This window comes from Phalacrocorax aristotelis, chromosome Z (genome assembly GCF_949628215.1).
Source record: "Phalacrocorax aristotelis chromosome Z, bGulAri2.1, whole genome shotgun sequence".
In the NCBI taxonomy this organism is placed as follows: Eukaryota; Metazoa; Chordata; class Aves; order Suliformes; family Phalacrocoracidae; genus Phalacrocorax; species Phalacrocorax aristotelis.
The window spans coordinates 19,331,237-19,357,900 of record NC_134311.1 but is presented as its reverse complement, the minus strand read 5'-3'; positions in this window follow the sequence as shown (position 1 = coordinate 19,357,900).

Here is a 26,664-nt window from a genome sequence, read left to right as displayed (position 1 = left end):
AAAATGTCACTCAGTGTCAAAAAAAAAAAAAGAAGAAAAGTTTTGGCAGAGAGATTTCAATTCTTGCTTTAAACTGCTGAAGTGAGATATCAGTGTACCAAAACCCCAACTGTGAACAAAATTAATGCTTTGCAGCTTTGCAAATTTTAGACATGCATAGAAGGATAATAATATGATAACTTAAAGTAGTTACCATTCACTGTAATATTGCCAGTGACAGTTGAATCAAAGACAATATAAAAATTTTATGATATGTGTCACGTTTTGATAATGAATCTATTAATTAGTACGCACTTTTTTGTGCCAACAAGTTCATAGACTATGCAGCTTGCAGGTGAGTCACAAGAGGTCTGGAACACTCATGTATGTTGAGGATTTGATTTTGGATTACTGAATAAGAAGTTGCCCAGGGTGTTAATCTGTATTAGGAAATTTCTAAAACTGTCACCTAGGCAATACCTTAGCAAACTGGACTTGCAGGTTAAGAATGTCTGGTGGATTGCGAGGAGTTATAGTCTTTTCTTCCATGCTTATACAGAAGAATCTACCTGTGGGAGACTGCATAGTGCATGCCCTTTTTTTCGCCTTCTATAGTTATGGTTAGGAGAACTTCTACTGGGAATATTCTGCAATGTGGCAAGGGTGAATTGACGTCCTCCAGAAATTCAGTCATGAGGGCCTCTCTGCTTCTTGCTCGCTTCACCTGTGTGCTTTGCCCTGCTTCAGAAGAATGCAGTGGTCCTAGAGGACTCCTGGAGAGGGATGTGCCTCTGGAGTAACCACACCTTTGAAAATCTGCAGTGAAAACAAGATAGCACCTCTCATGGACAAACTAAGACAGATTTTGGTGTGTCACATGATAAACAAATTATTTCTACATTTTTATTCATACTTAGATGTGTATGCATCTAACATATAAGGTTTACCACAGTGCTGGATGAAGAAGATACGTAGCAAGGATGCTGCAACCGGGTTCTCCTCTTTGAGGAGTAGCAGTTTCTAGTGAGCTGGAGGTATAAAGGGACACTTGTGCCATTATTAGTATCACCCCACCATTTTGATTTAGTGACCTGTTAGGTTTTGGGCCTCTTTGGTAAATTAAGGTAATTTGGGATGCGCATGCAAAATCATGTTCTAGTCAGTTTTTTGAGGTAATCTGTCCTCTGATATATATTACTTCAGACTTCCCTGGTATCTCCATGCTGAAGGTTGACTTCCAGTGTCTGAATTTAGTTTTCATTACTTCTTTAATGCTTTTCTGAAGAAGTGAAGTTGAAGATTCAGCAGTAACTGAAGAATTTTCTGCAGCTAGTATTGCTATGAAAATCAGAGAGGATGACAGGCCTGAGATTTGAGAGAAGTTTGCCAGTAGCGGACACTGTCATTCCCTCAGCCAAAATATGGATCATTCTTGTATATTCGGACCAGAACTTGCTCTCAGCAATATTATACAATTTCCTGGGGTGGTGGTGGTGTGTGTCTTTTATTGGAGATAATTCTGTGTCGATTTAAAAGAGATAGCAGGAAGAGAGGAGAATTTAATTTTTTTTCATCAGGTGATTACCTACACAATATTTAAAGTATTTGTATCTTAAAGCTGTTTTTCTGCAGCAATAACATAGAAGAAAGGGTGAACACACAGCTTTGTTTTCAGTGGATATCAGTCCAACTCTCTTACTAGAACTAACTATAGCTGAAATAAAGAAAAACCATTTGTTACTCTTAATTAGAAACAGCAAAAAAAAGAAAGCAATTGTTGTTCTGATACATTGATGTATTTGGCTGAAGGGGTTATTGCCATCAGCAGACAAAAGCTGACACATGGCATTGTGCTGCACCACAAATTGTGCTCCAATAGGCATGCGAACACAATGGTGCTCACGTTTGCATCATATGGCATTGGCGTAACACCAGAGACCCAAAATGTTCAGTAAGGAGAAATCTTTTTCTTTGTGCGCCAGCAGATGGAACTTTAAATTGTGTCACTGCTGCAGAGCTGATAAAAAAAGCCATGGCTGGCACATAAAAACTGGAAGTATTTAATGTAAATCCTAATGAAAAGCCAAACAGTTATGGGTCTGGAAGAGGAATCAGCCCTTCAGTATGTGTCAGGGAGACAAACACAAGGTAGGTCAGAACACATAGGCTGTCGATGATGGTGCTGGAGAGGTCAGTGCGAGGCAGCAGTACCGGCTGAGGTAAGAATGGCATACATTGTGTGGATGAGGTCCACAGCAGGAAATTAATGATTTAAGCTGGTGAGCTGTTATATACATCAGGCCAAGAATATGTCATAAGCTTTTCTAAAACTAGCTGAGAGCAGGAGCTGAATGCTCAGCTCTTAAAGATAGAACAACAGAGAATACATCTAGAAGGGACCTTTTAAGATTATCTAGTTCATTCCCAACCTCAGGAACTCTGCCTGAAAGTTTCCTAAAAAAAGGTTTTTTCTAGGAGATCTTATAGTCTTTCCTAGATAATCCATTCTTGCCCTTAACCATCCATACAATCAAAAACATATAATCTATATGCAATTCAGGATTATTGCTTCTCCTCCTACATCCATGAGGACAAGGAAATATTTATTAATTTTTTCTTTGCAGTGTAGCCCCTAGACTAAAATATCCCTGCCATCTCCAACATCCTCCACCCCCCTGTCCCATGTGTTTCCTGTTGTTGTTAGTCTCCTCTAGAAACTTTTCACTAAAACAATAGTTTAATCTGTGGTACTTAGAGGAGAGTATTCCCATTAGTAAGGCTTTTACTCATGTGGGTTCCTTACTGAGTCCTATTAATACCTCAGATAATGCCTTATTGCAAAAGTATGAGTTGGTAAAACCTCTTTGGTCTGTGAGTCATTCCATCCCTAGTTCCTTTCCTGCAAAGCAGCTGCATAAATGTTCGAGTTGAACTTCTGTAGTTGATTATTCCCACAGAAACATAATATTGTGCACAGATATTTCCTTGAGTTGTCAAGATCATTTTAAATGCCCTCTATCTGCCAGAGAGCAATCTCTTCCACTTCATACACACACAAACTTATTAAGTGCACTGTCTGCACAAGGATTCAGATCATTAATGTGAAAACCCATTTGATATATTTTTCCAGTTTGATGGTGAACCATTAAGAACTATTCTGACTATGACTTTTCTAATCACTTCTATATTTGTTTCATAGTAGCTCCCACCTGGACTGTATTTCTGCAGTATACTTATAGAAAGGTTGTGAGAGACAGTCAACACCCTCCCTAAAGTAAGAGATATTGCATCTAGTGTCTTTTGTCAATCTACACAGCTTGCTAAGGTTTTTTTTTAGTCTTTACGAGATTCTCTTGGAAAGCTATGCATTTTCCCTTACTTGTGGCTTTTAGGTTAGACAAACTGGTGTCAGGAATGCCAGAAGGCAATTGGCTAATGGAATTGAAGACATCTTGAGGTCTATTTCATCCCTGTTTTCTGTGACAGAAAGCCAGTGCTGGCTAGATTGCTCTTTGGCACTCTGCTAGCTTTATATAAGCCTGATGAATCCAGCCTACAGAGATTTATCACATAAAACTCAATTATATGTGCTCCAGGAAAGAGCTGGAACAAAGAGATGCATTGCGATATTAGTGAAAAAAATCTTTTGGGAAATGGAGAGGGGTTATTCAGGATTACATCTTACCTTTAAGTAAGGATAGATCCCAGAGTAAAATCTTAGTGGACTCTTTGCTTTCATATCTTCTTGGTAGTTGTATATTTTATGTTCTGTCAATACAAATAACTTGTCAGTTTGTCCTGGACTCCCTTAGCTCCCTTCTGCTCTGCTGTCATTTTTCTAGTTGCAAATCCACCACCAAGTTTCCAAGGGCTTTGACACCGAAGTTTTGAAACCAATTCAGCTTGAAGTGGCCTCCATGGAGTTATAGGAGTCACTTGCACATCCTTGGTTCAGGCCTGCGCTTGTGTCCTCCTTTCTCTTTGCAGAGCTGAGGTGTGATATAATTCTGTGTGCCATTTCAGAATGAATAATGGGCTGAAAGGGAGAGACATGAGCCATGTTTTAAGGACAAGTGCTTTGAGATGCACTGAAAATAGATGTAATAGCTGTTTTGTTCACAGCTCTCAGAGCAAAGAAATACTGGGAAAGGAGTATAGAGTGGATAAACAGCTTTTGTTTTCTGCTTCACCTGCATATGATAACTTCCTGTTGATATCAGAGTTGCCTCCAGCCTCAGCCCTGGTTTGCACCTATTCAGCCCTATTGTGATTACTATTGTGGCAGTAGAAGAGCTTAGTACTACTTAATACATGCAGCTAAGAAGCTGGACTTTTGTCTGTACCGAAACGCAGTTTTTCATCAAGTAAGAGTTATATAACAATACATTTTCTTAAATCTGGCCCTTCGCAATAACTTTTTTTTTATAACTGGTGCTTAAAACAATAGTACAAGTAGTGACGCCTAACACCTTATTTCTATGTTTTCCATTGCACAAACACATTAAACAAGTGCATATAAAAACTGCATGACAGTTGTTTTAATATTTCCATGAGGCTTAGACAGCAAGACTGGACTGCACAGAAGGTGGGCAGAGGCAGAAACTGATGTTCTGGGTAGGCCATTTCTGAAGGCTGAGTATTCCTTTAACCATGTACTTGTCTATCCTGGTTTCTTCTTCCAGTTAGAAAGATAATGTGTATCTCTCTTTTAGGGGCAAAAAATGGCAATTCTTATGTTTCAGCAAATACAGATTGTAGAATTTGTTATGTTATTTCTTGTTGTAGTCAACAAACAAAACAATAAGACACTTTGTTTTGACTTAGCAGATATTCTGGAGTAATCTTAAGAAGTTGGCTTTTTTGTTGTTTCCAATGTTTGTTGCCCAAACAGTCTGTTAAGTTTGTCTAAGTTCCTCAACAACTTAGGTCTTGTCAAGAGAAAGGCAGTCTTGATTCTATCTGGAATATTGAAAAAGGCTGAGAATTGATGTGTAAAACGATTTGTAAGCTCTCATCCCTTATACTGTAGATGCAAACACGTGTACTGAAAACATTGGGGCTACAGATGTGAACATTCAAATACCTGTGATTAGCAACACAAGTACTGGCAAATAAGTAAACTCACTGTGGATAACCTTATACTGATTTTTGATGAAAAGCTGCATATTTCTGCCCTTTTTTCCTTTTTCTTCTTCTTTTACCCACCCTTCCCAAATACAAAAATGTGTCAAATTCTTCTCACACCTAAATGAAAATGTTTCTTTTATCATGTAAGATATAGCATGATTTTTTTTTTCAATAAATGTATTAGGGTTCCACCACTCTTATTCAGACAGTCAGCTACCCTGGAGCTATGCAGTTGGCTTGTTTGGCTGCTGGAAAGACATCAGAGCAGTTCACCCCAAGGGTGGGTGATGCCTTTCTTGCTACTGTTGCCAGGCCCAGGCTGTTATGCTGCTAGTCCGACCTGTGGTCACAGGGACTGCAACTTGTGAGAACAGCATGAGATATTGTACTGATAAAAATATTTGGAGTTACACCTTGGCCTGAATCTTTTTCGACCTATGGCCTTAGTGAAATCACAATATAATTAAACCTGCTTAAATCCAGGGGACTGAAACTCCTGCTCACTGAAATATTTCCACTGCGTCCCACACATGAGCTAGAGGCACAATCTGTTTTTCAGTCTCTTGCTCAGTTTAATTAATACAGTGCATCTCTTAGAAAGGTACTAAAGAATGCCAGGCACCTTTCGTTCATCTAGATACAGGAGTCTTAGGTAGCAGAAGCCCTTATGTGAAGGCTAGACTCTACTCTGAGGTATCACCTCTGGAATAATTGCATTACCTGCACAAAACAATGCCCATAACAATGAACAGAACCTGTTCCAGGCTTTTACTTGGTTTCTAAAGTATTTGGCAGCCACTGCAAAATTGTTAAAACTGAATAATCATCTTTAGAAATCTTGTGTGAAGTGAGAACTTTTTCCTGTTCTTCAATATCTACTAAGTGATGTAATTTCATAGAAGATGCAGAAATGCTTGTGAGTAAAAGCACCATGGTAGTATCTTTAGCTTACAGTTTTGTGGATGCAAAAATGCTCAAGGAATATATCAGATCCACTCTAGAAAATAATGCAGGTCTAACAGTGTCAGGGCACGCTTCTGGTGTCACATCCCTCTCGAGTTTACTGCCAGCTGGGGTTATCTTCTTTAAGAGGCGTGGGGGAGAAAGGGGGGTGTGTGTGTGTGCGTGTAGACATGAATATTCAGTCTGGTGCAATATTAAATGCAAACCCCAATCCACTTCTATAGTCATGTGGCAGGAGATGCGATTGTCTCCCAGGACCTTGCAGGGGCAAGTGCATACTAGGTTGTCCTGTCTGGTTAAGGGCTTCCAATATGATGTATTATCACAAACTTGACTCTGATGTATAACAGTTGTGGGGTTTCTTTTTCAAATTTTTTTTTTTTTAATGAAGAATCAACCTTAGTATCTACATGTTGTACAAGACACTGGTTTAATGTTCACCTCCTTGAGAAATTTCTCAGAGTATCTTTAAAGGGCAGTGCATGTGTAACGATTTGAGTCTTCCTACTAGGATGGCTACCATGCTCTCATATAATAAGGCTGTCAATTATTTTAATATGCCCATTCAATGTTAATACATATGTCACTTACATATCAACAGATAAAACGAAGAATTCCCTAGCTTCATGTGTGCCTGCATTATTGCTCTATATGGCTGAAAACAAGGTGACAGAGTGAGTGATAGTAGAGTAATAAATAATGGAAGTCTGGGGCCCATACAGGAGCCACATATGTCTTGAATACTGAGAAAACAGAGCACCACCTCTCAAAAAGGAAGTCTTTAACTGTAAAAAAAATGCATCAGGCAGCTTAGGGATGTTCTGGAAGCTTGTTATAATGTTACCAAGCTCACAGAAGGGAGCTTGCTCTGTGAAGAAGTTTTGTCTTTTTGCTTCTGAGGAGGCACAGCCTGATTATGTTGAATGGCACAAGAATGACTGTTGTAGAACCCTGTGTTTGTCTATTTGGAAATATTTATTTTTTTCACTATGTTATCAAATTTAATTTCAAAGCATTTGTTTCCTTTTCAGTTTAGAAGGACGCCAAGAATTAACAGTGGGGCAAAAGTGTTCCATTTTTATCACTTCAGAATGGTTTAGGGGAATGGTAGACCACAACTACAAATCACATCTTTAAATATTTGTCTACCTTGGGGACTACCGCTTGGATGATACTGAATTTAATCTGTTTACAATTGATTTTATTTTGAGAGGCAAATGTTTAGGGTGAAATCCAGCCTTATTCATGAAAGGTACTGAACTCAATAGCTGAAATCAATGAGAACAATGAATACTTATTATATCAAGATGTAATGAATTATGCTTTCAAGTGTTTAGTCCTCCTCAAAGTTTATCTCATAATGTGATTAATCACATAGGTATGACAGGCAGGATTTCAACCAAAACGTTCTTGCTAATGTATCTAAGTATGTGCAAATATTGATGAAAAAAGAAGCCGGATCTTTTCAGGCTGAAAAGTGACTTTCTGACCTTCAATAACTTTGTTACTCTAGTGAGCTTACTGTAGATGGAGAAGAGGGAGTGGACTACATACCATTGTAGCCACGCTCTGCTTCCTTGTGTGCTTAAGGCTGTATGTTGCACAAGGATCAAGTACCCAAGTCCTGAGATGTGAGGAACATAGCTGCCCTGCTTTCCTGGCTTACAGACTTACCAAGTTACTGGAAAGCATGACAGGAACTGGGCCACATACAGAAAGATGCCTGGCTATGCTAAGGTAGCTAAAGGGAAAACGGAAATTACAACACACTTAAAGCATGATGTAAAAACACTTCAGTTTTCATGAACCGAGGCAGAACATGGCTGAGAAGAAAGGAGTATTTATAGGTGAATACCAGGTGAAGGTCCATGGTGATGGCACACACAGCACACATCTCTGTTGTTCTGGCTGTGGGCTGGGGCCAGAGTTTCTCCAAGAGCTTTGGCATGGACAGGAGCACTGAGAAATCACAGGATAAGGAAGCACAGGAGAGCACAAGTGAAGAATGACATTTGATGTTCTAAATAAATGTGATTCTTCCCTCTGAGCTTGTCGGGCACGCCAGAAAACGCAGAAGATATAAACAGAAGGATATAAAGCTTCCCTTGTTCAGTCAGATATATACAAAAGAGAAATTTCACCTCATCAGTGTCTTTTTTAACGTGTAGCAAAATTTCTTTTGCTGAATTGCTTCACTGATGTGCAAGTCTCTGCTGTAACAACTGCTACACTGACATCTTCCATGCAGTGTATATGCCTGCACTTCTAGCACCTATTGTGGCCCAGTGAATTTTGCTTTCTTTACAAATTGTGGCCTAGCTTTAGGAGGAAAGCATGAGGGTGCCATCTGTGCCCAAGCCCAGCCTAGATCAGCATGAGCTGGGATCTCCCAGAGAATTACCTTCAGCAAACGAGGCATTGCATCCAAGTCCTGGAAAAAAAATGTTCTAAACTGTGTTTTATGTCTATTTTTGTCAGCTCTATTTTTTTTCAAAAGGAGAGAGGTTCCTACCTCAGAAAGGCAACTCCAGACCATGAATCACAAGTGACTGGAAGAGGATTCTTGACTAAGACAGAAGCCTTGAAGAGCAGTGAGACTTACAATATTTTTACACTAATGGGGTCCGACAGACCTGGGCTTTCTGCCTTCTACCGCTCACCTTGAGTCCATAAGTGCAGGGAACAAGGCTGTGGGACATACCTGAGCTGGCTGGACAAGCAATTTGTGCTTACTAGCTCAAGGTAATATGCTCTCAACAATTTTGTTTATTCAATTTGTATCTATTGCATTAACAGATCTACAGCTCTCATGGGGAAAAACAGCAGCTAGAAGGATGAATATAGCCAAATACAAATAATTACTTACAGTTCAACCCTGGGGATATTACACCAGCAGAGACAGAATCATTGTTGCTGTTAGCCATCTCGCTGGAGTTCAATAAACATATTTTTACAAAACCCTAAAGCTTTTGCTGATGAATCACAAATAAGAAACCTAAAATGAACCATAGCTATTTTGTCTTTTCTTTCTATTAGGGACCAGTCACATGGGAAATGTAGGAAGATGCTGAATCATTGGAGCTATGTAGGCATGACAAGAAATGGCAACACAAGAGAGCTCAAGACTGTAGTGGTGCTTTGCTGCTGTGTTGATATATAGATACACAGACAGGAGGGCTTTTTATGCTCTTTCATCTCCTTGTCTACCTGAAAGCAACTAGCAAAATACGATAAGTATTCACAAATACTAACTTCCATCTGGGAGCTCTTCAGGGCCCTGTTCAGAGGTAATCCACAGGACCTAATACACAATCATCTTCTGCCTCTAAATGTTTCCTACACCAGAAAGCAATGTCTTATCTTTGCTGAACAGTAAACACTGGGACACAGAAATTAGATGTTACTCCATCAGTCTCTTTGAGGCAGTGTTCTGGTAGGCTTTTGTACAACACATTTTGTACAAAATCTAGAGGACTGCACTTTTAATGAAATATAATGGCAAACATTGCTTTCTTTAAAACACGGCTGGAAAAGGGGATGGAGGTGATGCTCTGGACTGGTATAAGACAAATGTCAGAGCCTCAGAAGTCAGGAATCCCTGTCTTACTGAACCTGTAGGCTGTACAGTCACGCTCCTTTTCTCTTCTTTTTCTTCCTCAAATACTTTATTCAATGCTTTGGCAGGGGAAAGATACAGACAGTAAAATATTAGCCTGGGAGGTTTTCCAAAGGGTAGGAGATGAGTTTCTAATCCTGAGATGACGATGTAGGAATGAAGATGCTGTTCCTGTTCTGGCTTTTTTTATATACTGATGTGTGTTCAGAAGAGGTTTCAGGCTCTGAATTCAAAGTGGAGAGAAGTGCTCACCTCTGGTGTTTACTAACCTGGGGAACAGGCCACAAATAAAGTAACTATTTACACTTGTATTTAGCTATTAGCTGGCTCTTGAGGATCCCATTTGGAAATACCTTTCTCCTGCACAGGGAGCCTAGGTGCTTAAGGTTGGGTTCCACTACCTGAAAGTTAGGTTTTTGCGGTGCTCAGCACTGTGACACCAGAGTGGCTTCATGGCAAAATGTGACAGATACAGAGAGGGTAGAGTAGCTGATATTACTGTACATAGAATTTTGCCCCAGCATTATTGAAATTAATATCTTTTCACTCTCATAAGCATTTGATCCTACTGAATATTAGATTTTGAGTTGAGGAATTTGGCTTATACACTTCAGAACAAAGGGAACTAAAAGGTAGGCTCAAACACAATTCTGATAGGGATTTTATATAGGGAATGATATTTCTCCCTGCATCAGCAGCAGTTATATAGGACATGTAGTAAGACCAAGATTTTCACAGGCCTACAATGACTGCTTTCATTGCTCAACCTTATGCTTTTACAAGGCCTGATATTTGAGACTGGATTCTCAGCACCTTCTGAAGCTCAGGCCTTTTTAAAGTGGCAGGTAAATCTATCAAAAAATAAGACAGACAAATTAAAAAGCCATTTCTGAAAAAAAAAAAGGTTTAAAAGAGACAAAAATTTTAGGTTCTTTAGCAAAGCACTTATCAGGAAGCAGACCAATGAATTAAGAAAACGAACATAAGGTATAGTTATACGTATTATGTGCCAAAAAAACATACTGTGTTATCCAGCTCTCAACTCAATTTATGAAGAAGAGATCTAGAAGGATTATCCAGTCCTCTGATGCCTCAGTAATTTTCGATTCCCCTCACCAAATTAAAATCAAAGCTTTTGTAACTCATCTGCAAAGTACACATATTATGGGAAGCAGTACTGAAGTAGAAAGCTGTCTTTTCCACAATACTGTGTGCTGCAAAAGCTGTAACTAAGTCTAAAATAGATCCTTTTTGTCTTTGGCTTAGTCATGTGAGGGAGTACAATAAAACAAAGGGAGTACAAAACAATGTCCTATATATTTATAGATTGGATATAAATAGTCCAGCTGCAAATGCTGAAGTTCCATTTCTTCATTTCTCCTTTGTTTTTCTAACATTTACAAGGTTACAATATAAGTAGTATTATTTTTGTATAGATTGCTAATGCGACTCCTGTTAGATGAAAGAGACAGAATTCAAAGAAGAAATTAATATACAAAGTGGATTTGGCTTATCTTCCATTAACCGAATATCTCCACTACAGTGGTGCTTTTCTTTTGGTAAGATCAGCATTTTGCAACACTGTTCCTCTTTTCCTCTTTCTTTTTCAATAATCCTTGTATATCTTCCCTCTTTATATAATTGAAATCAATATTGTCAGCGAAAACTGCTTTCCAAATCCAGTTTACTGAAGGAGATAAAGTGTAATGGAAAAGGAATAAAATCTGAAACTTCTTTTTTCTGCCCATGACAAACAAATGTTAGTCATGATTCCTTTTGGGAAGGTGAAGAAAAATGTTGCTTGAAAAGTATTGACCAGCTGTCAGTCACAAAGTGACTAAAGGTTCCTATTCCCCCTCCCTTTTTATTTTTTTTATTAAATCAGCCTGCAATGGCATGTAGTTATGTATAGAAGTCAAGCTGTTGCTACTATATGCATACAGGGTGACAGAGAAGGGAGAAAAAAAATACAGCGTACAAAACCAGTGGAGAAATCTTTCTGTATATCATCCTTGATAAAGCTATCACTTTTGATAAAAGGCTATTTATTGTTCACTTTAAAATCTAATTGCTCTGATTATCCAGCTAACTCAGTCATATGAATAGCCTTCCTCTAAAATCAGAGCAAAAAAGCTTTTTCAGGATTTAGTTCCCTGAATGGTTTGCTGGAGGAGTCTCTCTCTTTGTCCACTGACTAGTCACCTAGCCACCTTAGCAGGGGTATTCCTGCCACACGACTCACACCCTTACAACAGGCAAAATAAAGGGATGCTGTATTTTAATGCAAAGTTTGTTCATATTCACTTGTTGTTTTTCCTTTATTTTATTTATTTGCAGTAGAGTCTTGATGGAAGAGAAGCAAGATGATCAGGGCTGCTACGCATCCTCTTAGTAGTTACAAATATAATCTTAAGGTGTATATGCAGAGGGAAGGAAAAACACTGTTAGAATTAATGAGTTTTAAATGTTTTGATTAAATAACTTGCTATTCTGCCTCAATAAACAATATGATTTAGTAAATTTTACTGCTTTGGCCTTGCCACATAACAGTCTAATGTAATGCTTAAGAAAAATTATATGGGGGGGGGAAGTAATGATTATTTACTGTGACAACAACTTGATTTCAGGGTCCCATTAAACTGCCTTTTGAAAATCCAAGTGTATTAAATGATTCTCCCTTTTTAACACAATTGTGCTTATTTCTTTAAGGAAATCCACTGGATTTTTAGATAGGGCCTCTCCTTAAGGGGCAGAAAAAGAGTTGATTCTTTCCCCAAATCATATTGATCCATGTGTGTATTAATTCTATCTTTTATTATAGTTTTCACTGTTTTGCAGTCTCAACATCAGGTTTACTGGTTTGTAGTGTCATTTGTCTTCCCAGGAACCTTGGTGTCATATTGACCATTTGCCAGCCGTGTGGTGTCAATGCAGTCTTCAGCAAGAGGCTATATATTCTGCAGTTAGTAATTCAGCTATTTCATCTTGAATCACCAAATACATAGGTAAATACTAGCTGACAGTGCCCCTTTTATTAATTTTTCCCATATCATCTTTTACTGAAACATCAATATGGGATAGGATAGTTATTAAAATTATCTGTCTGGATCCCTTCTTTATGGGCGGACTTGTTGAAAGATGTAAGTCAGGACTCAAGGCTTCAAGGCCTCCATCATATCTGCTACTAACTTATACAGATTATTTCCCTTCTAATAGTGAAATTCTTGAGTCACCTGGTTTTGGGGATGCTCAGGACTAAAATCTTACATGTAATGATCAGCTAAGCCCCCAGCTCATATCTATGTCTGCCCACAACAAACTGATCTTGATTACTTCTTCTACCTCTCTAATCACCACAGCCAAATTCAGGAGGCATTTCTGCAAGCCACTATATAGTTCCTCTTCTTTCCTCACAGGTTCTCCCAAAACAGAGGTGCTGCTACCTGTCCCCACAAATTCACTTATTAAACAATCTTAGGGGCTAGTACTGCCCCCTAGCACATGAGAGACCATGCTGTAGGTCTGTGTGATAAAAACCTTAAACCCCTCTTGAGCTAAATTCTCTAATTGCCAGAACGTGGAGTAAAGTTTTCTCAATTACTCTCACTGTTGAACAGAATAATTAAATAGCTATTGCAAAGCTCTACAGAATAATGGCTGAGGAAGTAATTTGAGACTTGGAAGCCTGGATTCCAGTGCCTGTACTAATGACTGTTTAAAGTGTATTCTGTTAAGAGTCCCATTTCAGAAAGCCCTCTAGGTTAGCGGCTAAAGCATTGAACTAAGAGATGTATATTAATGCTCATCAAGCAGAGGAAGATATTGACCCTATTTGTTTTGCATCTGGGCATGTGCTGAGCAGGTAGAACATGGCATAGGCACTGCTGCATCCTCTTACTCCCTTTTTCACCACCCGTCTGTTTTGCAGGAAGTGGAGATGAATACTGTGCCCCAGGAACAGTTTGGATCTTGGGGTCTATCCTGTGTACTCTATGGTGGCATCTTATTTCAGGCAATGCCATTGTCCCTCAGACGGCAGTTGTCTTCTGGCTAGATCAAGTTCACATTTTGCTTCTCAGTTTCACAGTTAAATAACTAATCCTTCCAGTGTATTGTGTATAGGTTCTGGTTGTAATCAGCAGGTAAAGGTTCTGGCTTCTATTCGTAACTAGATACCCAAGAACTGTTATAGTGCTAAGAAATACAGCATTTGTTCTACTGCTGATGTGGTGCAGTTTTTGAACCTCTATTTCTTGTCACAAAGGTTAAGTGATGCTCTGTGGAGCAGAGCGGGAATTCAGTAGTGAGGACTTTCAGTGGTTAAATGCTTTAGAGTTATATCATTTATGTCCTAGTGTTATAGACTTAATCATGTTACATAATTATTGTAAAGATGTAGTCAGGTGAGACTTATTAATGTAAATCATGATTAAGAAATCCATCTACTAGGAAATATTCTGGAACCAGGAACCTAGAATATGCAAGCTACTGAGCAGCTATTCAAAACAGGCAAATTTTGAAATGAGAGAGGGTGTTCTAGGATACACAACATGTATTTGTCTAACACCTTTTCAAATTAATTTCTAAAACTAAGTAAATACAGTAAGATTGTGAGATATTGTCAAGATGCTAATCTGGATTATCTTCTAATAGTTTCTTCTTTTGCCAATCAGAGAATCATTGAATGGTTTAAATTGGAAGGGACCAACTAGTCCAACCCCCCTGCCATGGGCAGGGACATCTTCCTCTAGACCAGGTTGTTTAAAGCCTCATCCAACTGGCCTTGAACACTTTCACGGATAGGGCATCCACAATTCTTCTGTGCAACCTGTTCCAGTGTCTCACCACACTCACAGTAAAGAATTTCTTCCTAATATCTAATCCAAATCTACCTTCTTTCAGGTTAAAACCATTACCCCTCACCCTATCACTACACTCCCTAATGAAAAGTCCCTCCCCATTTTTTCCTGTAGGCCCCATTGAAGTATGGGAAGGCTGCTTTCCCCAGAGCCTTCTCTTCTCTAGGTGTAACAACCCCAACAGTTTCAGCCCCCTGATCATCTTTGTGGCCCTCCTCTGTACCTGCTTGAGCAGGTCCATGTCCCTCTTATGCTGGGGACCCTACAGCCGGACGCAGTACACCAGGTGGGGTCTCGTGGGAGCCGAGTAGAGTGGGAGAATTGCCTCCCTCGACCTGCTGGCCACACTTCTTTTGATGCAGCCCAGGATCATCTTCTGTGCTTCACTGATTCTTTTTAATTTCTCAAGTAACAGGATTATGACACATCTTCATTCCAGCACAGTCCTGTACGTAGTGCTAAACTGGATCACTGGAAAAAGCTGATTGGAGCTGGGCATTTTAGTGGCCAAAAACTACTCCCAGAAATTTCACTCTTGAGACACTCAGGGAATGCAGGTGTTCAGAGAAGATTAAGACAATGCAAAAGGATTTTTTTAACAGAGTCTATAAAAATGATGACATTCACCTTGCCAAAGGAGAATAATTTTACTTAGTTTATCATAAAAAGTGGATATTTAAATCCATGATGGACTGAAAACAGTGTTGCAATAAATATTATTTCTATATGCAGGAGTTGCATGGAAAAAATGCTAGTAGTCAATTCATGATTATTCATTACCATTAACTATTTATTCAGAGTTTAATGTCTACTGTTAAACATCTTAAAATTCATTAGGGACCTTATTCTTTCATTTTCCTTCAGTTAGCCAAAATGAGAGGGATTATCTTTAGTAAAATACATGCAAAAGGATAACTGCTTAGCATAGGAAATGTCTAGAATTACACAAAATTTTTATTGGGTAATTTTAATTTTGGAGATGCCTATGAGGCTATAATGTGCCAGGCAACTATAATAAACCCAAATTAAGGATTTACTTTCTGTAAGAAGTAGAGATAGTCTTCTGCATTGAATCTCCTTGCCCGTTTCGTTCATTCATATATAATCAAGAACATATACAACATGTTCATGTAGTAAACATATTTATGCAATCTCTTGACACAGAAATGCAAAAGTGCTACATCAGGTGGCCAAACAAAATAATATTGTACATAGTTCTTCAAATTTTACATACAAATTTCTCATGCTTCTCCTTGAAAGTTCTTCTCACCTACCATCTTATTTGTGTCCACTCTCACGTTACTGAGAAAATACTTTCCAGTTTTCAGTATGTCTGATTTCAGTATTTATCACCTCTTTTCATATATTTTCCTCTTCTTTGAACTAGCGTAATTTCAGTAATCTATTTTTAATATTATGTCTATATCTAATACTCTTACTTTAATGCTACAAAAGAATGAATGCCACCATGAAAAATAGCTGTCCTAAATCAAAACTATTGATTATCCTAATACTTCCTTCTCAGATGGTTCACTAAGCACATATTTGGTATCCATTTTCTCTATAACCTTATGAAAGACACTGCCTTATTTATATTTTTTTAGAAAAACTCTTTACATCCAAGGAAATCACCTGTGTTTGCTTGCACTGCCACCACGCCACTATTTTCTTTAGGCCTGGAACACTTGCACCCTTCTTCTGCCTAGTAGCACAAAACAAACATTTGTGCTAGAATTAAGAAAGAGTACTAAACCTGTCAGTATCATAGTCATTGGTTTAATTTTCAGAATTGCTCAGCTCCTGATCTAATTGTCAGTTTGGCAAAATGCATCAGCTAAGAAGTTCCAGAAGATTTGGCACACTGCCTCCAAGAGTTTGACATAACTTGCTGAGTGCTTGAGCCATATTCTTCACAGGTATAGCAGAACCAGATTTGTCCGCTTGACTGCTCTGCTCTGTTACACATACATTTAGAAAAACCCAAACATGCATAAATATCAATAGTCAACAGGGTTAATCTTTGCACATGCCTTCACAGGATAGATGATTTTGGGGTGGACTGGTCTTTACTAGTTATGAGTTCTTTGCTTGGACAGTGTAGATAAACTTGGCTTCATCAAATAATATAAAGTTGGGAACCTTAGGAAACTACTGCTGTAATATAGCAAAAAATGAACAATATTTAAACTTATTTTACAAAGTCACAGGGGTAGGAATATTACCAGTCACTGCAGGTAGCTAAGTGAACAGCCTCAGCATGCAGTCACAGCCAAAGACGCATAAGTAAAAGGATGAAGAATACAAGGAGAATAGCTTAATAACTTTGAAGGCAAGGCAGTAGCCACCTTCTCTGAAGTGCTGCACTGGGCATTTCCTTTCAATAAGGGCACTTCAGTGCTAAAGGAGGCTGAGAAAGGGATAATTTCCATTGGCAAGGCATAGAAAACACTTGTGGAAAAAAACATACTACGTGCCCTCTTCACTTACCCTTTTTGAGTAGTCTTCTTAATATCTGCACCCCACAATGTTATAAGAAAAAAAAAAGTGGTTTAAAATGTGTTTTAAATAAAAGGGTCTAAAAATAAAATACACGTTAGAGAGAAACAGAACAGGACCTGTGTCTTCTCCCTTTTATCAGAAAAGTTAGAGGCAAGTAAATGAAATTTAGGAAATGGGAATATTTAAAATTGATAATGGGGTTCTGTTTTCATAAAATGTGAACCTTTGCAAATTACTGTCTTAGTAAGTCTGAGATTTTAGCTCAGAGAGATTAAAAGGCAGCTGGGGTATCAATTTAGATTTATATCTAGCATTTTAAATAAGAGACCTTGGAAGAGAGACCCAACCTATTACCTCATAGCCATCACTGCCAAAACTGCTACAGGCAGAATTGGGATCAGACAGACATGCCCTCACTGACAGGGAGGTGCACTGGAAATGGGATCCTACCAGCAGCAGAGCTATGGTTTTCCCTCCTTCCACATGGAACAATCTTTCTGCACTGGTCACCAGACTTCTGCCTCTGACATAATTGAAAGTCAGCCTGAATATATCGCTGTTCTCCTGCCCTTGTCAACCCTAGTGAGGGGGACGGATTATGCCTGTTTCGACTGCCAAGTCCTTAGCACTCTCTGTCTAGTGAATCTCTGATTAGCTCCCATCAGGGAAAGGATACTCATCTAAACTTGGAGCCTGGACACTGCTTTCTCCCCACAGATTACAAAGGACAGTCCTGGTGCTCACTGGCCTTATCCACCTTCTAAAGCTGAGCACAAGAGGAGGGGTATGTGAGCCATCTCCTACATCTACTGAGGACATAGATCAAGTTTGTAAAGACAACAAGATCTCACTGGTAGAACTGTTCTAAAAAGAGCATCTATCTTACCTCAGCAAGCCAACTCCTGTTGTTCAGGACTTAGGCCAAAATGATATTTGTATTCTACATGGAAAAAATCTGTTCCCAGAATTTATCATTGGCATTTAATTACTGACATTCTTGCACTTTAAGAAATTCAGTGCTGGTGGAACATTGAATTTAGACAATTTTTTTTGTATTTGTATTGTATTTCTGGCCAAAACATCACCTTTCATTCTTGTAATTACACTTTTGAATTCCCATGTCTCAGATTTTTTTTTCAAGATCTGCTGTCACATCTATTTTGGAAATGCAGCTTTTTTTTTACCCCTCATTACCATTCTGTCCACCTCACATAGTTCATCTCTATAGTGCCAATATTCCTTCATAGTGACTGCTGTCTTATTTTCATTTCTAGCTCTGCTGTCATGAGTTACTTTTATATTACAGATCAGAGACCAATAAGCAAGACTTATCCACTTGAATGGCTTTTAGCTGCTTACAAAAAATTGTTTATGATCATACTAGGAGGCATTTTCATGCACGTTCACACTTTCCCACACAATAGGCAGAACTGCCACTCTTCCCACCAGTGTGGGAACTGTGCATCCATTTCCAGTGCTTTAGAACGTAAATTTCCAGTCTGCTTGCAGCCCTGAAGTTACAGGTGCATGTGTAGATGCAAATATACTGGCAGAGTTTGTGCCTTCCATACAGCAGACACCTTTCTGCAAACGTAAGACATTATATTTCATTACAAAATGACACTTATAATTGTATGGCTTTTTATTAATGCTTCCTGTATTTCACTTACTGTAGATTTATCATCCTAACCTAGATTCTGCAATCACATCTGCCACTGTCTTCTAGGACAGTTTTCAAAAGCAAACATTTAGACTATGTCTACTAAATCTATGTTTACATCTGCAAAGAGATACGTTTGTAGAAAGACATGAACAAACATTCTCTGGCACACAGATTTGGTCTCAGTAAATACCTGCCTGTAGAAATGGAAGTGTTGCACTCAAAACAGAGTTGAACAAAGTTAGGAGTAAAACTGTGAATAATTTATTTTTGAGCAGGAAAGTTAGGAAGTTTAGGTTCGCATCAAACCAGATTTAGGAGTTCTTTTTCATCCCTGATGAAACCAGAAACTCTCAAGATGTAATATCATGTAATTAAAAAAAAAAGTTTTAGCTGTTGCAATAAAAGGAAAAGAGATGAACACATAATTTGATAGTAGGTGGCATTATTCTCTCCTTTATTCAGTAATCCTATTGTTTCACTAAGTCACCCAGAGCACTGCAAAATTTCAATCCCCTTCTGGCTTTGCCTGGGGGATCAGGCCCACAGCACAGCACAAGACAATCTCTGAGCAGAGGCATTCTTGTGCCACCCTTGTGGTATTTTTCTGCATTGGATAGATAGCTATTCGTTGGTGCAGGAACAGAAATGATGGTGTTCACCTTCAAGTCTTAGCTGCCAGACTTCAAAGGCATAACTGCATTCTGTGACTTTTTTGTTTAACATTAAATGTAACAGCCTCAGGAGAAATAAAAAAAACTTCTGTTCTAATACCCTCATGCACAGAAGGGAGCATGAAAAGGGTCCGAATTGGGATCACTGAATAACAGCTGATTATTTGAGAAAGCAGAGCTGGGCTTTATTATTTTTATCAAGACAATGTCAGATGATTTACTTCTGTCATGTAACAGCTTGGGAACAGGCACCATTTTTTTGTGGAAAATGTATCTGTCAGGGGAAAGAAAACCCCAAACAATCATCCAGCTTTGGGGGAACTGCGGCTTCAACCAGGTATGTGAAAAGGTGACAGTTCATTCTAACCTGCATTGCAAAGGTATCTAGCAGTATGTTATTTTTATTCCTCATCATAACTACTTCTAGACTTATGGAATCGCCACAGCACATAGTTCTGCAATCTTACCTAATTTTGTTGATATTGCCTTTATTTGCGTGGTAGCACTGACTAACCTAATAGGCAAATACAACCTGGAGCCTACTTTCTGCAAAGTCATACCATGTTGACATTCACGTCAGTCAAAAAAAACAAAACACAGTAGAACCAAACTCCTAACTTTTTTAAAACTGGCCACTAGGTCTAGAAGATAGTAAAATTTAAGAGGGACAATTGTAGTATTACCTTTTAGTTACCATTGGATACTGATTTGGTAAATTTTCTTCAGGAGTTTAAAAAGTAAATTTCTGATAGATCAGAGTAAAAACAGTCCAGGCAGTTTTTGTGAATAAACACAGCCAAACATTTTCTAATGTAGCTTTTAATTTTTTTCCATCAATGCCACACTTACCATGTTATAAATAAAATCATGGATACTTTATGTCAAACATAAAGTCTTTTCTTCCTTTTTCTGTTATGCAAAACATGCTCATAAAGCATAAATCGTAAAAAAGATGATGAAGTTGAAAAAGAGATTGGCCAAAGCTGAAGTGGCTCTCCAGGGTTAGTAAAGAGCACATGCAGACACTTAAAATTGCTTTAAACTAGCAGTCACGTAGCAGCATCACCTCTTGGAATGACAGTCCTGTCAGTTATGCAGCATGTGCATGGGAAGGGCAGCAGGACAAAAACTTATCTAAACTGACAACTGAATGTTAACTGAATGACAAATGAATATGACAACATTAGCTTGCAGTGAATCTTCTTTTTGCTAGATACTTAACAGATGAAATGATCAATTTTCACGCACAAGGCTAACAGTGACAACTGTTTGGGGTATTGTAAAGTGTAAGTGATTCTTGAAGGTCACAATAAACCCTTAGAGATTATTAGAAATTTCTAGCAAATGCCATTTGACCCTCAAGACCTCAGGCCAATTCTGAAAGTAGCCTTAAGATCTGGGGTTCAAAGTGCTGCCCAAGGACTCAAATGCTGTTATGATGTGCAAACAGCCATAGAAGCCTGAACATGAGAAAGTCTAGAGATGGCCAGTTGACTCCTGTGGCTCCTCCAAAGGGGAAAGTGGTAGATCTTGCAGGGGTTGGTGGCTATTTGCGCACTATTCTTGGAGAGGGGTCTGCAAAAGGGTCTCTTTTAATTTCCTAGAGGGGGATTTCTGCTCCTACTCTGACGAGAGTGACTATTTTTGGCTAGATCCCTGTGTCTTGCATACTTTCATTCTGTCTGACCTAGTGAAACATCTCATATTTCATGGCTAGAAAACTGTAAGGGGAGGGATTCGTTGTCCCTTCCCCACCTACAACACACCTTGATTTTTAGGACCTGGTCTCTGAGATGGAGTGTGCACATGAGCCCATCCAGGCTAGCAGAAAAGAAAAATAACATTTTCTTCCCTACTATGTTTATGTGGTGAATAAATTAGCTTACATTTAAGAGGAGAACACAACAGCTCATGGTGTTTAAAAGAAAATGCTTAGGCCCCTACACCATCATAAGAGAGTTCTGAATAGAAGAGTTGTCATTTAAGTGTTGGTCTTGAGGTCATATTCCTATTCTCAGTTCACACTCGGGACTAGCTCAAGCTCCGCATACTGCTAACTCCTCTAACCCATGTGCTTGAGCTCTGCAGCAGCGGTCAGGTGCCTAGAAATGAGGTGCATGGAGGTGCAGGCAGATGTTGCATCTCCACCCTTCAGAGAACATGACTGGCTGAATACTGGAATTCTGTCCTTAAAAAGAAACTGCATTACCGAGTAGTATGTGACAATTTTGTGACTTGTTGCTCTCAGCACTGTCTGATATCTGCATTGCTGTGTCCTGAGGTGGTGCAGGAAGATGTCTTACTACGTGCCTTGTTTGTTGTGCGGTAATGATCGCAAAGGGAAAAATGGATTCCTACCCTACCTATGGGTGGCTTTCTTATCCAGAGGAAAGCCTTCTGTGAGACAGAAAAACTAGTTTTATTTGGACCAGCTTGAACACTGATACGTTTTTAATATGAGGAAATTAGTCTAAGAAAGAACTTCTAGGACATACTTTATAATAGTTCCAGCAGAGATTTAATAATTAAAGCCAGAAGATCTTTCCAATTTCAGACTTGGTTTTGACCTTCCAAAAAGATTAAGAACCTAAACTCCTGGTCAGGAATCAAGAAACCATACTGTTCATATATTTTCCATTTCTGCTCTAATGTGGCATATATTTTGAATGTGTGAAGTTGTAGACAGAATGAAAAAAAATTATAGTTTTTCCTTTGAAAGATGGTCTGGTTATCCTAACTTTTTAAAGCAGTCTACAGTGTTACATGTATTTTTAAATGTCACTTTGCTAATACAAGAGCTACTAATCTGATATATTGGGTTGCAGAGATGGCTTTTACCCAGCTGGAAGGAAGTAAGTTCAATTCTACAGAAATGTTTTCTGAATGGGATAAGATTTTATGGTCTATGTGAAAAGTCTTAAGCCCTTTCTCCTTAAACTTAGTTTTTATAATGAAAACTGCCTAGTCCTTTCCTCAAAAACACAGTTAATTTTTGGTTGAGTAGTATGGAAATATAAGGGATAAAGAAGTGAGAAGAATTATACTTCAGAGAATGGAAATCTCATAAAACTTCACAGCACTTTCTGGAATATCACTTCAAATAATTGCTCAGTCACTGAGCTTATCAAGCTAGAGCCAGCCTGAAGCACAGATCACTTGAATAGCTCCCTACTTTGACAAAAGCAGAGCCACAGAATTCTTCCCTGTCTTCTGCCACCTGACCCAGGGCTGATCTCATACCATACCGATGTCATACCATACGAGTAAGCATCCCATCTCCTTTGCAGTAGGGAAGTGCAAGAAGGAGGGGCAATGTGAAGGGGAGAAAAGACGGTGCTGCAGACAAACCTAGCTAGGAAGGCAGGAGTGAGATGCTCTTCCCCCAGTGACTGCCCCATTCCTCTGTCCTGAACTCGTTCCTCAAGTTAGCCATCTCATAGATTAGGAAAACAACGGCACAAATACAATTAAGTGTATATTGAGTATAAAGTAGGACTGCAGGTAACATAAAATTGGACATTACCTTTCATGTTTTCCCTGCTTCCATTTGTTCTGCAAGTGTAAAAATTTTCCAAACTTGTTAGAGATATGATTTCTGGGAGCAGGACCACAACGTACAATGACGTTCGTATGTGTTATGAATGTATCCAAAAGGCTTTATGTATAATGATGACAATGAGCAAATGGACTTTTGTGACATGGGATTTGAACATGCTGTGGAAGTTGCAGAGTCTGTCGGTGATTCAAGACTGCAGAAACTAATAAAAAAGCCCCCAGTAAACACAACCAAAGCGGCAACCTTACACTTTATGCATGTTTTGAATTGGGAGGGCTACTGACTGGAAGAACCTACAGTGCATTTAAGAGTTGAAAGCAATCATACACACCACACATTTGTCACCTGATAAAACCAAAGTCCATCTCCCACATTTTACAGCCTAGTAGGGATCACGTTATTAAGTAACCTAGAATTAATTTTCCAAATGTAAAAATGCCAGAGCAAATCCATAGTAACTATGCTCAGATGGTAAAACGTGAGCAGTGATGGTAAAGTACCAGTGGAAAAAATATTTATTTTTCAAATATGGGCAAAAGAAATTTAATTATATAGAATCAATTGCTGCATGAATCAGAAATTACGTATTTTATGGAAAGGAAAAGTGCTGTTAACGTCTTTAATTTGTGCACTACCAACTTTGCAAGGGATGATCTTATATTTAGATGTGAACACTGTCTCACTGGACTCAATGGTTCAAAAATCTTCAAATACCAGATTCTGCAAGGTTAAAAGTAAGCCTAAACACCTGATAAACCCCACAGATTCAAAGTCACTCTGTGCTTTGGCATAGGCTGAAACAGAAATGCTGCAAGATGTTATCATTTCAGTAATTGAACTGAGTTAAAGTTCTGTGAGAATTATAAAAGGTAGTCAGATTAAACATAATTTAATAAGTCATCTGCTGAGCACCCGTGATGGCTGTGCAAAATAGTATTAACACTGATGCAATTAGCTAGCTCAGGAACTCCTTGTAGGTGGCAGTATGCCTTGATAATGAGAAAAAAGTAGGGACAAGACAAGAAGTCATTAGGTTTGTGTGATCTCCACGTGCCATAAAAAAGCCATAAAGGACGGAAAAGTGAATTAAGGGAAGAGATATTTTCCCAGCTGTTTTGTGGACCCCATTCAATATTTTCAGCACGTTCAATAGCAATAAAAAATGTTGTTAGCAAAAAAAAAGAAAAAACTCCATCTCTTGACGGAGGCCCCTTGACGGGAGGAAACGTGTGTAGCAATTCTACCTATTCCTTAAGTTGCACCCCCATGAATTAAGGATCCCCACATCTGAAAATTTTGGTTAGTATTTTAGAGCTGTCAATCCAGTGTCCTTATCTTTTGTATCCTCTATGTTCAGCTAACAGATGTAGGTTTTGAATCTGCATTTTCATTGGTGATATGCTAAAGAAGCAGAAGAAAGTGTAGATTAGTGGAACAGTATAGAACCAAAAGTTGAAACAGTAAAGCATGCCTCCTTCTAATACGTATGTGTTCTATCTGCATGGAGTCGTCATTTGGTATTTCTTATCCTTCCCCCACGACTGTGGGCATTATCAAAAGGTGTTTGAAATGAGCACAGGTCCAGCAGGGGTAGGATTCCAGTTAGGGCATATAACTACCTGACAAGAGAAGTTGCTGGGGCGAATGCCAGAGACATCTGGTGAGCAAAAGCCCTGCCAGATGGTATGCAAAAGGTAATTTACACATGTGGCTCATGGTTAGTTTCCATGCCGTCGTCTTGGCAGCTGTACCGCAGTCACTTTGGTGTTGTCTCAGAGTATTTTTACTGCTGCATGGATACCCCGGAATGATCTCACGACACCCTACTGCTGTCCGTGTTACTTCTGTATTTATTAACATGACTTTGCTTTCACTGAATGTCATCCTTCTGTGTATACATGGAGCTGTGTATCTGCTTGCTTTTTCTGAACTGGACAAGGCTGTTTCCTTCAGTGCTTTCTAGAAACTCCCAGGTCTTGTGCAGAATATGCTTTGAGTTCAAAATACTGTTACAGAATGGAATTTCCTAGGCTTTTTTATTCTTATAATTCCTTTTGTTTCCTTTTCGTTACTATCTTTCTATTTTTTTTTTTTGACATTTTTATGAGTGCAGAATTCTCAGTGATTTTAGCAGGAGGCTGGCATGAGTAGGGGCAATAGGGTAACAGCCAAAATAGCCTTCTACTACCTTTTATTGCAGCCTCTAGGTGTTGCATCTCCATTAGATGTTGTCATGTGAGCTTTTCAAACGACTAGCCATTAGCTTTCTCTTCAAATATTTCATAGTGTTTTTTTTTTCCTCCCAGAAATCTTATTTTTCCTGTGTCTGTTGAGCTTTCTGTCCTGCTATTGATAGAGTTTTGCTCAACAGCAGTTATCTTCTTTCTGCAATTAGTAGTTTGGAAAAAATTCGTTTTCCAAACATCTCCAATATTCATACTTATCAAATGGGGTCTGCAGTAATTCTCTCTTACTTTATACAGAGGTGCATGCACACGTGTACACACACACGTGTGAAAAGACAGCTTCTTTGGCAAAGCAGCAGCAAGACTTATGATATAATCAGTAAGAGCAGTTCCATACATATATATATAATGAAAAGGTAGGAAAAAACCACAACCCCCGACCTCTAACAGATGTTTGTTTCTTTGGGGTCACTGTTACTAGTTTAGTATGATGTAGCAGTTCCAAGCTGTGCATGCTAATTTATTTGTGATACAGAAGAATATAACGATTCAATTAATGTGAAGAATGTGTTTTATTTAGGAAAAGAAATATATTAATTTTTAAAAGTCAACTTTAAAATTATTTTATAAGAGAAGATATTAAATAGCATCTTTCGATTCCAGCTCATTAATCAGTGCCATAGAGGAAGGTTTACCGCTTTAGCTATGAAAATGCAGACTCTCAAAAATTCTTATTTTAGACTTTGTGCTGAGATATCCCAAGCTGCACAATGGAACTGAAATAAGACCTCTAGTTGACTAGTTTTGTAAAATGCTGTGTGATTAGTATGACCTCTTGTGTTTAACACAGGAATATTCATTTGTTTATTTGCATAATGAAACAATCAAGCAAGTAGATGAAATATCTAAAAGCTAACAATGCTGTCCTTCCCATTTCTACAGATAAACAGGATATCAGCAGTAGATGTAGTACAACTGGGACTTGTAACTTTTACATATGAATTAGAAAAACAAATGCAAGTGTTTCCCCATATAGAACACAGCTATCATGTATGTTACTCTACCAAGACTAAAAGGATTGTTTCTTCACAATTGTAATAAAACCTTGCATGACCAGAGGAGACGAAATTACAGGACAGAACCTTGGTGACTTCTAAATAAAACATGAAGATTTACCAATTTCTTAAAAAGCCTTTCACAGTAAACTAGGTCCTGAGGACTTTATCTTCTGTTAAGGAGAACACTTAAAAAAAAAGAAGTGTTTAAAGCAAATATTAAAGACATGTGCATGGAAAAGGAAAGACAAAACTTAGACCTATCTAAATCTTTAACTAGTTCACCAAATACATATTCTGACAGCACATTTGTGCAGGACTTTTAAGTACAGTGTGATAAAAGCGCGGGTTCCCTAAGATTTTCATATTCTAACATCCATGTAATTCACGTGTGTGTTTGAGAACACAGGCAAAATAGGACCAGTGAGACTGAATTATAGCACCATGTTTTTTCAACCAAACAATGGAAGATCTGAAGCTGTGTTAGACA